This window comes from Cupressus sempervirens, chromosome 8 (assembly GCF_028749045.1).
Source record: "Cupressus sempervirens isolate cs-2001-9-10 chromosome 8, ASM2874904v1, whole genome shotgun sequence".
In the NCBI taxonomy this organism is placed as follows: Eukaryota; Viridiplantae; Streptophyta; class Pinopsida; order Cupressales; family Cupressaceae; genus Cupressus; species Cupressus sempervirens.
In genome coordinates this window covers 221,603,596-221,617,782 of record NC_143125.1, presented here as the reverse complement: position 1 = coordinate 221,617,782, position 14,187 = coordinate 221,603,596, and positions in this window count along the sequence as shown.

Genomic DNA, 14,187 nt, shown 5'->3' with positions numbered 1-14,187 from the left:
TAGTCAAGGTAAATTGAACCAAATGCATTTATGTGGGTTGAGATTTTGTATAGTTATACATTTGTTTTAAAACACATGAGTGGGAAGTCTAATAGAGTTGTAGATGCTCTTAGTAGAAGACAACTATTACTGATAGAAATGTAGATAGAGGTGGTTGGGTTCAAGGAACTCAATACTTTGTATACAAATGAAACTAATTTTGGTGAAGCTTGGAAGGCTTAAGTATAGAAATTGTCAAACTTAATAAGACAAAGTGGTTGGGTTTCATGATCCAAGAAAGTATGTTGTTCAAAGGAAGCTAGTTGTGCATTCCTAGAAGTTCAATGAGAGAGAATCTAATCAAGGAGAAGCATAGTGGAGGATTGTTTGGACACTTTAGTAGAGATAAAATAATAGCTTTGGTTGCTGAGAATTATTATTGGCCATAGTTGCAGAAAGATGTGAAGAAATTTGTATACAATTGTAGAGTATGTTAGACAGAAAGGGGAGTGAAGTAAAATACAAGGTTGTATCAGCCATTACCTATACTAGATAAGCTATGACAGGATGTCAACATGGATATTGTTCTTGGATTACCAAGGACTCAGCATAGGTATGATTCTAACTTTTTGGTGTTTGATAGGTTTCAAAGATGGCACATTTTATTTCTTGCAAGAAGACTAGTGACATTGTTCATGTAGTAGAGTTGTTTTTTAGCGAACTGATAGGACTACATGGTTTGCCAAAGAGTATAGTTTCAAAATGAGATACCAATTTTTTGGGGTATTTTTGGCATACATTGTGGAAGAAGTTGGAGGTAGATTTGAAGTTTAGTTCATTGCATCATCCATAGACTGATGGACAAACAGAAGTTGTGAATCACAATTTGGGAAACTTGCTGAGATGTTTGGTTGGAGACAAGCCAAAAGGATAGGATATGATTTTTCCATAGGCAAAATTTACATATAATAAATCTATCAATATAAGTATTGGTAAATCACCATTCCAGATTGTATATGGAACTAGTCCTAAAAATGCTTCTACATTGAAGAAGTTGGATAAATGAGAGATAAGTAGTGCTGAAGCAAAATAATTTGCTAAACATTTGAAGAACATCCATGAGGAGGTAAGGAAGAACATCATAAAGATGAATACACAGTATAAGGCTAAGGTAGATGTGAAAAGAAGGTATAAGGAATTTTAGATTGGAGATGAAGTCATGGTTCATTTGAGAAAGGAGTTTTTTCTAGTGGGTAAATATAATAAGTTGAAGATGAAGAAGTTTGGACTGTACAAGATAGTGAAAAGGCCTAATTTTGAAAATGTTTAAATGAAGTAGAGTTGTATACTGAATTGAATTTTTGACTAGTATTTAATATTTCAAATTTTATAGCATATTATGAAGGAGGTGATGGAGATGAAGTTGTAGAAGTGTAGTGGAGTATTCTAGCAGTTATTTTAGTTACAAAGGAGATTGAGTAGATACTTGACAACAATGTTGGAAAAAGTACAAGCAACATAACTTATGAGGAATATCTAGTGAAATAGAAAGGGAGGCTAGTAGAGGATTCATTATGGATACCAAAGGAGGAGGTTAACTGTCTTCATTTTCCTTTGAACACCTAAGACATGACAAGGTCACTTCTCAAATTACCTTGAGTATCTAATGTAAGAGCAATCTTGCATCACCCAGAAATAATTTATTTTCAATCCTTTCTATTTTAGTAAGGACTAGTAGATTGGGTGGTTACTATTTATGGGAACTTTTTATTTTTAGTAAGATTTTCATACAAGCTTAGAATGTTCTCATTTTCTATAGGAAGGTTCATTTTAGTGTTATAAGGCTAGCATAAATATCTAATTGGTCCAAATTAAGTATCGAAGAAGTTATTATGGATTTTCAGTGGAAACAATTGTAGAAAAATCTTCAAGCTCACCATTGGAGGCATTTGAATGCCTAGATGAGGTCCAAAACTTGATAGAAAGGCACTTGCATAATTTCAAATCTATAGATCATGAGTCTGTATTTTTGAAAAGTAGTTATAATATCCAATCAGAGCAATGGTTCCTAAGTTATAGACTTTCAAAGTTGGGCTACCCAAAACATCTAAAATAATTGTCAAAGATGTATTTGAATGACTCTATATGTATTCTTAGAGTCTATTGGCCCTTGGTATTAAGTTTCAATGTCTAGAACCTTCCTAGGCAGCATAAAATTGCCTATTTAAGAAAGTCTCAAACATTGTCTAGGACAATTTTTAGTGATAGTTAGTAGTTTGTGTTACAGATTACTGTAATGAAGGTGTCCATGTGGGTTAGCATATTGTACTGGTAAATTCTATAATTCCACATTTGAGGCATAGATAAGAAATCTATATTTTTTTCTCACATTTGTTGTTGTTCCTTTGTTTTCTAGTTATGGTTTATGGTATTAAGGGGAGAATCATTCATCAATGTCATTACACTATTTATCCTCCTTTATAGCTTCTTCAAAATATATTAGATCACTATGAGAAAATAATGCAAAATTTACACTCTTATCAAACTCTTAATTATACCTTTCTCCTTGGTATATCTCCCTTAGACCCTTAGTATTTCTTGGCAATAGGGAGGTGAGAGTGAGATCTCAATTCTTAGTATTGCTACTATTCCTATTTTGCATACTAGCTTAGGGTTGTCTTGAACTACTAGGAGTTGAAACTTAGTATGTTTTAGGCTACTTGCCCTTTTTCCTTTGTCTACAAATATCTATGTTTTCTGCTCTATAATCTTGCTAATCACCAATGTCTTCTTCTTCTTCAATGGTCGACACTTTGCTTGAATTTCTTGAAGATTCATCTACCGAGAAATCCCATGAATGGTTTTCATAATACTCCACATCTCTTGAAATGATGATCTTCTTGGTGATAGGAACATACAACCTATAAGCCTTTGATTCCAAGCTATAACTAGTGAAGATACACTTCACACCTTTATCATCCAACCTTTGTCTTTGTTCCTTTGGCACATGTGCATATGATATACATTTGAAAACTCTTAAGTTCTCAACTATCCACCTATCCCTTGACCATGTCTCAAGAGGTATCTTGTCACAAACTAACTTAGTGGGGCATGTATTAATCAAATATATTTCTATGGCTACAACCCCTCCCAAATATTTAATTGGGAGTCCCTTTTCTTTCATCATGTTACTTCCCATTTCAGCAATGGTCCTATTCTTCATCTTAGCCACTTCATTTTTCTATGGAGTATAAATGGCTATAAGGGTATGTGTAGGATCATGGTCAACCAAACTATGCTCTTAAATGGCAATAAAAATTTAGAAAATCAAGGTTATGTCAACTTGACATGAAATTTTCTACTTGTTATTAACTTTATATCAAAAAGTTGAGAGAAAAGAATCTCTAGAAAATTGAATCTAGTTTCTAAACTACTAGGACTTATCTCAAAAAAATAAAAATTGATTGGTCAAAATTTTGAATTTAGTTGCAATATTACGAAAATTTTAGAACAAAAATAAGAAGTAGATGTATGTTTGACCATCTTAATCAAAATCAAATGATAATATTTTTTAATAATATTCTAGATATAAGTAGTAGACTCATGCCTAGATGTGACACATATTTTTGAGTATTTTTGTTCTAAATAAATAATAATTAATTAATTTTTAACTTTAGTATTTTTAGAATTAAAAAACTCTCGTGTCTGACCACCTTAACTAGTTCAAAACTTTGCAAAATTCAATTTTTCATTTTTTCCCCTTATAGTAGAAGAAACGTAGAATGTGATGCATCTTTTGAATTTAAAAAATGTTGTACCATTTGAAAGTTATAGTTGTTTTTCAAGTAGTGTGCTAGTTAGCACTTTATACATAGCTCCATTAGAAAATAAGTAATAATTACTTACTAAACTCATAATTTGACAAACCTTACATTTGCAGAAAGATAAGAACATTCTTAAGAAACCTTTTTCATTTCATCAAATTTTGGTGAAAAAAAAGTCATCAACTACATGTTTGAAGTAAAAATCACATAAAAATAGGCCAAAAGCACATTTTTAGGATGTTTTTAAAGTTGAGCATATAGGTTTGGTATCAAAAGATATAGTACACCTTATAAAGATATTAATTGTTTTCATTTAGTATCAGGGTGGGTGAAAAAAATTTGGAATAGATTTTGAAATGGTTTGAGATATTTTAGAATTACTAATTTTTTAGTTTGCCATTTTTTAGCACACCATGATCCTGCACATACCCATAAACTCCTTCTTAATGCCATTCTTTCCACAAAAATTTACAAACAAATTGGAGGTATACTCCCTTGCTCTCTCTAACCTAAGGACTTCAACATAGTGTCCCCATTCTTTTTCAGCCAGGGCTTTAAATTCAACAAATTTATCAAATGCTTCCAATTTTTTCTTAAAGAAATACACCCATGTCCTATGACTAAAATCATCCATGAATGTCAAAAAATAAGTACTCCCCCCAGTAGAAGTATTTTAGATAGGACCAACTAAATTAAAATGCCCCATTTCTAATTGTGCCCTTGCCCTTCTAGAATTACCAAAACTAAAGGGAAGCCTATGTTGCTTACCCAAAATACAAGCCTCACACTTGTCACATGAATCTACAATTTTTGACAAACTATCTACCATTATTTTCTTGGAAAACAAATTTAAACCAGCAAGGACAAGATATCCATACCTAAGATTCCATAGCTTGGAGGGATCTTCAATCATTCTCCTTAGAGTTGATTGTTGATGTACTAATATACATGCATGCTTGGGATGGTGCAACACCAAATTGAGAAGAGAAGCATGTCTCTATTCTCAAAGGGAAAATCTTGTTTGTTTTCATTTGGAATGTTGCTAGTATTATCTTACTCTCATTATTTTCATGAATGACACACTTGTCATTTACTATCAACACTTTATAACCATTTTGAATGAGTTGTCCAACACTCATCAAATTGTGCTTCATACGCAAGGAAAAAATATGTTTTGTATCTCCTTCTTCTCACCTTGATTGGTGTAGACCATGCTAGATCATTTTCCCACTATGGGAATGGTTCCATTGTTTCTTGTCTTAATTTCATAGTTGAAACTTCTATTATTGAAAGAAAATAAACTTTCATTACCACTCATTTGGTTGCTACAACCATTATCTAAGTAGCATACCTCAAGACTGCCTTCTTCACCAATGTTGCACATGATGAAGGCTATGAGATTATTTGCATTTCCATGTTCACATCAACCACATTTGCATTCTATCTTGACTGATCACCCTGCTTCTTCTAGCATTCATTTGCATAATACCCAAACTTATGATAGTAGTAGCATTCTATATTTCTCTTATTGGAGATGTAATTCTTCTTATCTCCTCTAGATTTGTTTTGAGAGGTGTTTGCTCACTCTTGGTTGCTTGCTCATCCTTAGATTTCTACATTAGCATTCCTTTGACCATTCCTTCCATGACATCTACTTTTTGAGCCTCTATTAGAGCCATTTCATCCTTTCCCCTTACCTCTTGAATTATCTTGAGCTTTGAAAGACTTCTTTTGCAAAGTTGTTGTTGATCTATTGATCTAGTGCTCATGGGTTTGAAGAGTTTCCATCAACTCATCCATGGTACATGTAGTGACATCCTTTTCTTCCTCAATGGTCATCAAGAGATTGTCATATATTTGAGGTAAACTCCCCAATATCTCCTCCTCAATCCCTTTCTCTTTATACTCTTCTCCATTTGATTTGAGATGGTTTGTCAAAGTGAAGATTCGTGAGCTAAATTTTGCAATAGGTTCATTGTCCTTCATTTGAAGGTTCTCAAAATCCCTTTTGATCATCTAACGCTTCACTAATCTAACCTTATTAGTCTCTTTGAAGTTCATCTCAAGGATATCCCATGCTTCCTTTGAGGAATTTTCTACTGCAATCTTGGGAAAAATAGTCTCTGTCATTGCTACCTCAATCAAACTTAATGATTTTGCATCCTTCCTCCTTGACTCCTTTAACTGAGTCTTTTGTAGGTTTGTGAGGGTAGAATATTGTGTTGGGTCAATAACATCATTGAACCCATTTATCACAAACTACGACAAATCATTTGCAACCTTAATGGTTCTCATCACCTTTACCCATGTATCATAATTTTTTCCATTGAAGGACAATGATTTTTACCATATCTTTCATGAATCCCATACCATGTCAAATCCCTAGAAAAAAAAATGCCCTAACTAACTATGGATGTAGGGCCTCAAAGCTTTGATACCATGGGAAAAATACAACTTCACAACTTAAAATTTTTTTCATTAGCAGAAGGTGTCAAGTGATGGATTTTTCTCAATAAACACAGGTTGTTGAGTGACACATAGAGGTTTCTAAGTGAACTTGACACACAAGTGAGCTGACTGAGATTAGCAATAATGGAGCTCTAGACAATAGATGTTGAATGACTCAAATTAAATGGGACCTAAGTAATCTTGGTCACCAAAGGAAGGTGGAGCTAGACAAGCTCAACACATGAACAACATAGGGATTAAGTGGACTAAGTCGATGAAGGAATTGAGTGAGCTTGATAGGCATAGGCTGGAAACTTGATACAAAAAACTAAAACTTGTTAGACTCAATACAAGTGTTGACCAAGTTAACACTAGGAGGACACAGTTAACAAAATAGCCAAGAATGTTAATGGAAAACTTTTTGTTTGAACTATTTATTGAACTATCATTTTACATGATGATTAATGATAGGAATCCTTTTGAACTCCTCTCTTGAAAATTTAATTTGAGATCAACTCCAAAGTTCTGGCAATCTTGGAACCTATTAGAATTTGCTCAGGAGAAGATAAATGTGAGTGTTCATGAGGAGGCCTTTGCTAATTTTAACCAATTTTAGAGAAGATGTTGAATCTACTTGCTATCTCAAAATAAGTAACCAAACAAAAAGAAATATATTTTTTTGCATTTTTTTGTTATAATGAATACAATTTTAACTATGCAACTATATGAATTCCTAAATTAACCAAGTGATTGTAAAAGAAAATAACGAAGATAAGGTAACAAGAAGTTTAATAAAATGACTTCAAAACTAAATTTCTAATAGACATAAGCCATGGAAACAACATGTCAATGAGTTAAGCCTTTGAAAATATTAGTAGGTAACCAATGAAAATAGGAGTAGTGTTTCCTTAATTCCATGGATGCAATTGTTGATGGAAATTTAGCAACTGTAAGATGTTTCACTTTTCATCAAATTGCAAGGCCACGAAAAGTGCACTCATGCAAGAAAAAAATTATGCAGGAATAATAGGGTGATCTCTTTTCAAACTAAGCATGTCAGCTGAATTTGTAAATGCATGGCAAACACCAAAATTAAAATATTGATCAATCAAAATAAGACAAGAAAACTATTGGCCCTATTACACTCCATGAACATACATTCACAAAATATAACACACTCAGGCAAGAATAAATACACTCTGAGTGGGAGCACCAATAGCATATATTATTGTATCAAAATAATGGCTTGGAATAAATATTTAATTCATCATTTTATAGGAAATATTCTCCTCAATTTGTGTTGAGAGTGAGAGATTCCTTCATGCAAATATATTATTACAACTAATTAAACAAATCCATTTATGTACAAATTGACTCTCTAACTATTGCTAAGTAGGACTCCACCATTGGCTATATTATTTAATGGGTGCATGACCCTTTACATGTCATAAAACAAAGAAAGCATGAGAAAATAATAAGAAGAAAGACATTAGATGATGTAGAAGTCTCCTAAGATGTCAAAACTAGAAGCTCAACCTTCTCTAAATGTTTTTAGGAGTTAAACTATTATCTAAATGTGTTTTCGATGCATGGACAACTCTAAATTTAGAACTAGCAGTTAATTGTCAATGCACCTCTGAATTCTTCAAAAACTTCCAGTGTGCCTTTGGAGAAGTGCACCTTGTGTACCTTTGGAGAAGTGCACCTTGGAAGATAGTTCCAAAAAATGCAAAACTTTAACAAGTATCAAAACTAAAATTCTAATTTCCAAGTTTTGTTCCCTTTCATACCAGAGCTATGTTTGGGTATTTGTTCTTGAATTTATCTATAATCTCCATCACTTGTGTTGTATCTGGAAAATATAAAGCATCATATTTATCCTTTATTTTTCATTGATGGTTGCCCACCTCTATGCAAGTCTCTACAAAATCTCCCAACTTCACATTTAATTCTAGCAATGCCTCTTCGGTCTTAAATAAGCGTCTAATATCCTCATCAATGGAAACTTCTTCAGAAGTCTTCCAAAATTGTTCAACAACTGCTTGCACATTCATGAGTTTATCCCTTAAATCATCTTCAACAATTTAAAGGCAAGCATTGTTGTAATGTGTCTTTACTTCCAAAACTTGCTCTTGGGCTTGATCTTTGAGCTTATGAATATCCACATGTAATGTCTCCATTACTTTTTTAACATATGAAATATTCTTAATCTAATCATCTATCTTATCCAACTCATTTTTCAATTATACATCCATTAACATCTGATACCTCTGACCCTTTATTGATTGTAATACTTGCAAGTCTTTAACCTAGGTATTTATCTCATCCATCAAACCAAAATATTGGTTCAATATAGAAATTATCTTGTTTGAATTATCCTAGATGTGGTGAAATAATTTAAGATTTCATTGTATGATCTACATACCTTTTTCTTCAAAACTTTCCCACCATTGTTGACAAGCTCTCAAAAATGGATCTAACTATACATTCTCCTTATCCCTCCTATCTAGTACCACACCTAAAACATCCTTAGGATTTTTAGGATCCAGTAGACCAACTACTTCATGAAAATAACATCTTAGGAGTTCATTCTACTTTTAGAGGTTTAACAATTTAGACTTGTCCTATTCTAACTGCCTAAATACTTCTTTGATTCCTATAGTGACCATCAATTTGGTAGTATCCATAGTAGGTTTTACAAGAAACACCTCTTTGATTTGATAATATTTTGGGGTCTACTCAATATCTGCATGTGGAGGAGGGATAGCAACATTTACAAAAAAATCCTAATTTTGATTACTCATAACGAAGGCCAAGGTTTGTGCATCACCTACAGGTGGCATAGGTTTCTTGAGAACTTTAACTAATTCTCTCATTAGCTCTTCCTTAGTACAATATGACTACCTTTCATGTGTAATCATCACCTATTTTCTCAACCATCTTGGAGTATCTTCCATCAATGACTTCTTCTTAGATGTGTTGGTGTAAATAAGTATTTAATTATTACACTTTACTTAAGTTTACTTAGGTCAATGCATCACTTTATTATTTCTTAGGTGAGACACTTAGGAGTTTGTGTACTCTTATGAGTTGTCATGTTGACAACATTGGAGTAAGAAACTCTAATTCAACATATGTTGTCTACAACACTAGATTTTGCATAATTAATTGAGTTGTCATGTAGACAACATAGTTATTCGCACTCCTATTTTAGCACATGGTGTTTACAATAGAATTTTGCATGCCACACCTTTGTAGGCTTATCCTCTCATCATTGCACTTACTCCTGTGCTTAATGGAAGATAATCCACTCATGGTGGACATGTGCTTGGTTGTAAGACTTATCAGTGTGTTGACTCCTAGGCATTCTAGAAGCATTCCAGAGGCCTTTATGTTCAAGCACTCCTAGTGTGTATGTACAGAACATTAAATGACAATAAATCAATTTTGGATATTGTTATTCTAATCGTAACTTGTTGGCCTATAGTTGTGCTTGTTCTTGAGTTCCTTGATCTTGGGTGATTTTTTACTAAGGAAAATTCTTACATGGTATTAGAGCTAAGGGAATTTCTCTTCATATAGTGATTTGAGACCATTTTCCTTTTTCACCTCTTTGAGGACACCTTGATCTAGATCCAGAGTATCATAGTCATTAGGAGTGTCTAAAGCCAAAGTAGAGCTCACCATTACATCCAAAATGTTGATTTGGTAAAAATTGACTATAAATTTGCCTACCCTAGGCCATAGTCAAATTTAAGGAATTTTTTTTTTGCAAACCTGCACCCGAGATCTGATTTGCAATTTTGGTATGATCACCTTTTAGATCTGCAAATTTTATTTTCAAATCAGTATTTTAATTTTCTCTACACTTTATCATAATTCTTTTCCAAAATTTTGGAATTTTTTTAGCCTATTCGGCCTATAGAGAATTTTTTTTTGCAGGAATTGGGTGGTGAAATCTTGTCCCCACAGAGAATATTATTAGAATATTACATTTTCATTTTCAGGTAAATATTCTAAATTCCACAACCAGCCCAACCAAATTTTGGATTGTCACACCATAGTGTTCAATACTACAATTTTTGGCAAGTACTTCCATTCTAGTGGCTCAACTCATTCTTATCCCAATGACATCTTCATTTTACTCTCCATAGGTGGTTGCTCTTATACACCTTCGAGGGTAAACCTATAATGCATGTGGGATTAAGTTTCTTCCCCTTGCCAACCATTTTCTTTTATTAGCCATTACCCAATCATTACAGCCCATTGCCATCTCTGTCAACCACCACAACCATTCCTTGGCCAACGTTGATTGAACTATTTCTATCATTGCAAAATAGTCTTATAGTGGTGATACAAACTCCTTGCACCCATTAAGAATCTCTAACATCAACTAAATGACTGCGACATGCAACAAGTACTGCCCCTGCCACACTAACATGTCATATGCCACCACGTGGTGTTGCATCAACCTGCAAAAATGGACTATAGCTTGCTATCTTGTTAGCATCCACAGGCTTTGTACCTAGACACGTAGGCATCTAGTATAGCCCCTATCATATGCAAAGTCAGGAGATCTGTACATTGAGTCAATAGTGACATCATCTAGGGAGGCTAACTTTTTTCTTATGTCAAGATTTTACTATGCTAAATTTGATGGGCATCTAACCATCATTCTTAGGAAAAATTAAACTATTATGAAATCTATTTGATCGTCAAATTTAATCTAGTGTTTTGCTACCTAGACCCCACTCTAGATTTAGTTTTAATTTGATAGTTCGATTTTGGGAGGCCATAACTCAGTCGTCTAGACTCCAAATCATGTGTGATTCTTTTTGGTTTTTGGTAGAATTTCCTAAAAAATTTAGTGGTGCTATTCTTATCTAGTTTTGGTGCAAAAATTTGTCAAAAATTGCATTTTTTGGTGATTATACTTGTCTAATCCTACATTTTGCAACTTCAAATGCTCTGTACGAGCTCATCTGGACACATTTTCAAGTTCCATTTTTTTGAAAGTGCTTAATTTTTCATCTACTTTCCAAATCAGCAATTAGATTATAGAATTGTGTGGATAGAAGTATTGCTTTTAGACTTAGGGCCTTTTCTGCATTGTATTTCTTTGATTACTTTTCAAAAATTTTGTACAGTTAAGCTACAATGCATAGTGACATATTTGAACCTCAAAAGGAAGTTGTATATAGCAAAATTAGAAGTCCATTTTGTCCATTTTGACAAGTGGCCTATTGTACATGCACTACCTATAAAGTTCCCAATCATACATTGGGGGGGTTGATTTTCTTTTGCATTTTGGTGGGTACATTGATTAGTACATCATGGATGAGGTAGATTTAATTACCTTGACAACACAAAAATATAAGCAATGGAGTGAATTGTTTCTCACTTATCTTAGTGAGCATAATGCATTTCCATATGTCAAAGGACTTTCATACAAGGGTGACACTACTTCAATCATTTTTCATGCACTCTTCCTACATATGGATGTGGAGGTTATGCATTCACATGATGACATGAAGTCAATTGATTTTTTTGATATTTGGATCTATCTTTGGGAGATGTATGGAGATTCACACATTCCTCCATTCTCAAAAGATCTTTTACCTCTAGTTGTATCTGCATCCTCTCTAGATGAGATCACACCTCTTGATGCTCTTCTTGCTACTATTGATCTAGTTCTAGCCATAGATGCTTCTGATTTAGTGCAGAAGGAAACATTATGTCTTCGTACTTCAACTTCGTGGGATGACTTCCTTCCAAACATTGTAGAGCTATTTGTGGAGTCTCACATTGAAGATGTGGGTTACATCATTGATGATATTCATCTTCTCTTTTTCTAGGTGAATACTTCATCCATTGCCATAGTGATAAGTCCAACATAGCAGGGTACACCTTGTCTTCTAGCTCCAGCATCAGTGGATGACTTCTTGATAGATATTTCAAGTTTGTTCATGGAGTCACACATAGAAGATTTGGAAGACATCATTGATGATCTACATCTTCTCTTTGATGAAGAATAACCTTCTTCAGTTGTTGTGAGGGCTCACTCTGAACTCCTATCCATTCTCTACATGATTAGTCTTCATAGGTTTATGTGATTATGGACCACTATGTATAGAAGTTGTAGGAGATCTCTTTATCATTTGAGGAGACACGTGGTTCTTTAAAATATGTTCTACAACCAACCTTGCTGGATCCAACATTGTTCTTTTCAGTAGCATTGGAAGGAGTGACCATCAGCATCAACATAGGGATAGTTGAGTAGGTTTCAGAGAAACCATTCATCTTCAGGATTCTTTCTACACATAGAGGAAACATCTCATCTATACCTATGATATTGTTTCTTCCAAATGGGAGAAATGTTATTCAACATTCATGGATCAACTTCTACATTGGAGCAGCTCTCACTAATTGACACTCTACATTTGGGGGGGGGGTGACTTTTATTTTTATTCTTGTCTTTTATGGGGGGACTTTTCATCTTATGGGGTTTTGTCCTTCTCATACTTCTCCTTTGTATAAAATTGATGTATGTCATAATGGGGGGGTCTTGATTACTCCATCCATCCATGCATCTTGTTTTTCCATCTTTCTTTTTGGGCGAAGATTTTTCCCATGAGGTTTTCCCTCTTTGTCCACTTTATGAGAGATTGCATTGTTTGTGTACATGGGTACCTAACATGGCCTAGTAGCCAGGACCTGTCTTGCATTTTCATCCTAGCTTTCATAAGCTTAATTGCATTCCCCTATGTTGCACTTAAGGGGGGTGTTGGTGTAAATAAGTATTTACTTATTACACATTACTTAAGTTTAATTAGGTCAATGCATTATTTTATTATTTCTTAGGCGAGACACTTAGGAGTTTGTGTACTTTTATGAGTTGTCCTATTGACAACACTAGAGTAAGCAACTCTAATTTAGTACATGGTGTCAACAACACTAGAGTTTTCATAATTAACTAAGTTGTCATGTAGAAAACATATTTATTTGCAGTCCTATTTTAGCGCATGGTGTCTACGACATAACTTTGTGTACTACACCTTTATGGCCTTATCCTCTCATCGTCACACTTACTCTTATGTTTAATGGAGGATAACCCACTCATGGTGGACATGTGCTTGGTCATAGGAATTATCAGTGTGTTGACTCCTAGAACCAGTCCAGAGGACTTTATATTTAGGCATTCCTAGTGTGTATCTATAGAACATTGAATGAAAATAAATCAATTTTGGATATTTCTATTCTAATCATAGGGTAAAAGCACAAACCTGTGTCACCTTTTATGAAGAAACATGATATCAGAATGCAACAATTCAACATTAATGACAAAAAAAATGGTATTTTTGTTTAGAATTTGAAAATGATGTAAACTGATAAAATGTATAGAATTGGATGAGATTTATGCCTATCTTTAAAAAGAAAAAATTGATTAAGAATTTATTCATTTCTTTTATTTTGAAGTCCCTTTTTTAACTATAAAAAATATAGGGTGTAGTTCTCGTCAAAAAAGAAAATGAAAATCATCTTTTTTTGTTTTGATTTGAAAATATCTTATAGATGACATACATATCTAGTGCACAAAAAAAGAAATAATTATTTTTTATCTATATTTTCTTTGTTATAAGTACTCAAGCTTGACCTTCTCAGAAGCCAACATTTTTTTGCTTTCATCAAAACTTCCCAATCAAATCTACACCTTCTTGAGAAAAAAATACATATTCATGAAGAGGACTCTCTCCTCTAGAGATAAATATAATTTTTTTGTTTTTTTGGTATGATTTACTATTTTTTCCCCTTTTTTAAGTGAGCAACTTTTGAAATGTTGAAATATTGACTTATAATATTTTGAAATTCTAACATATTATAACTAATCAAAACTCTCAAAAATTTATATAATTATGATATTGAATCTAAAATCTAT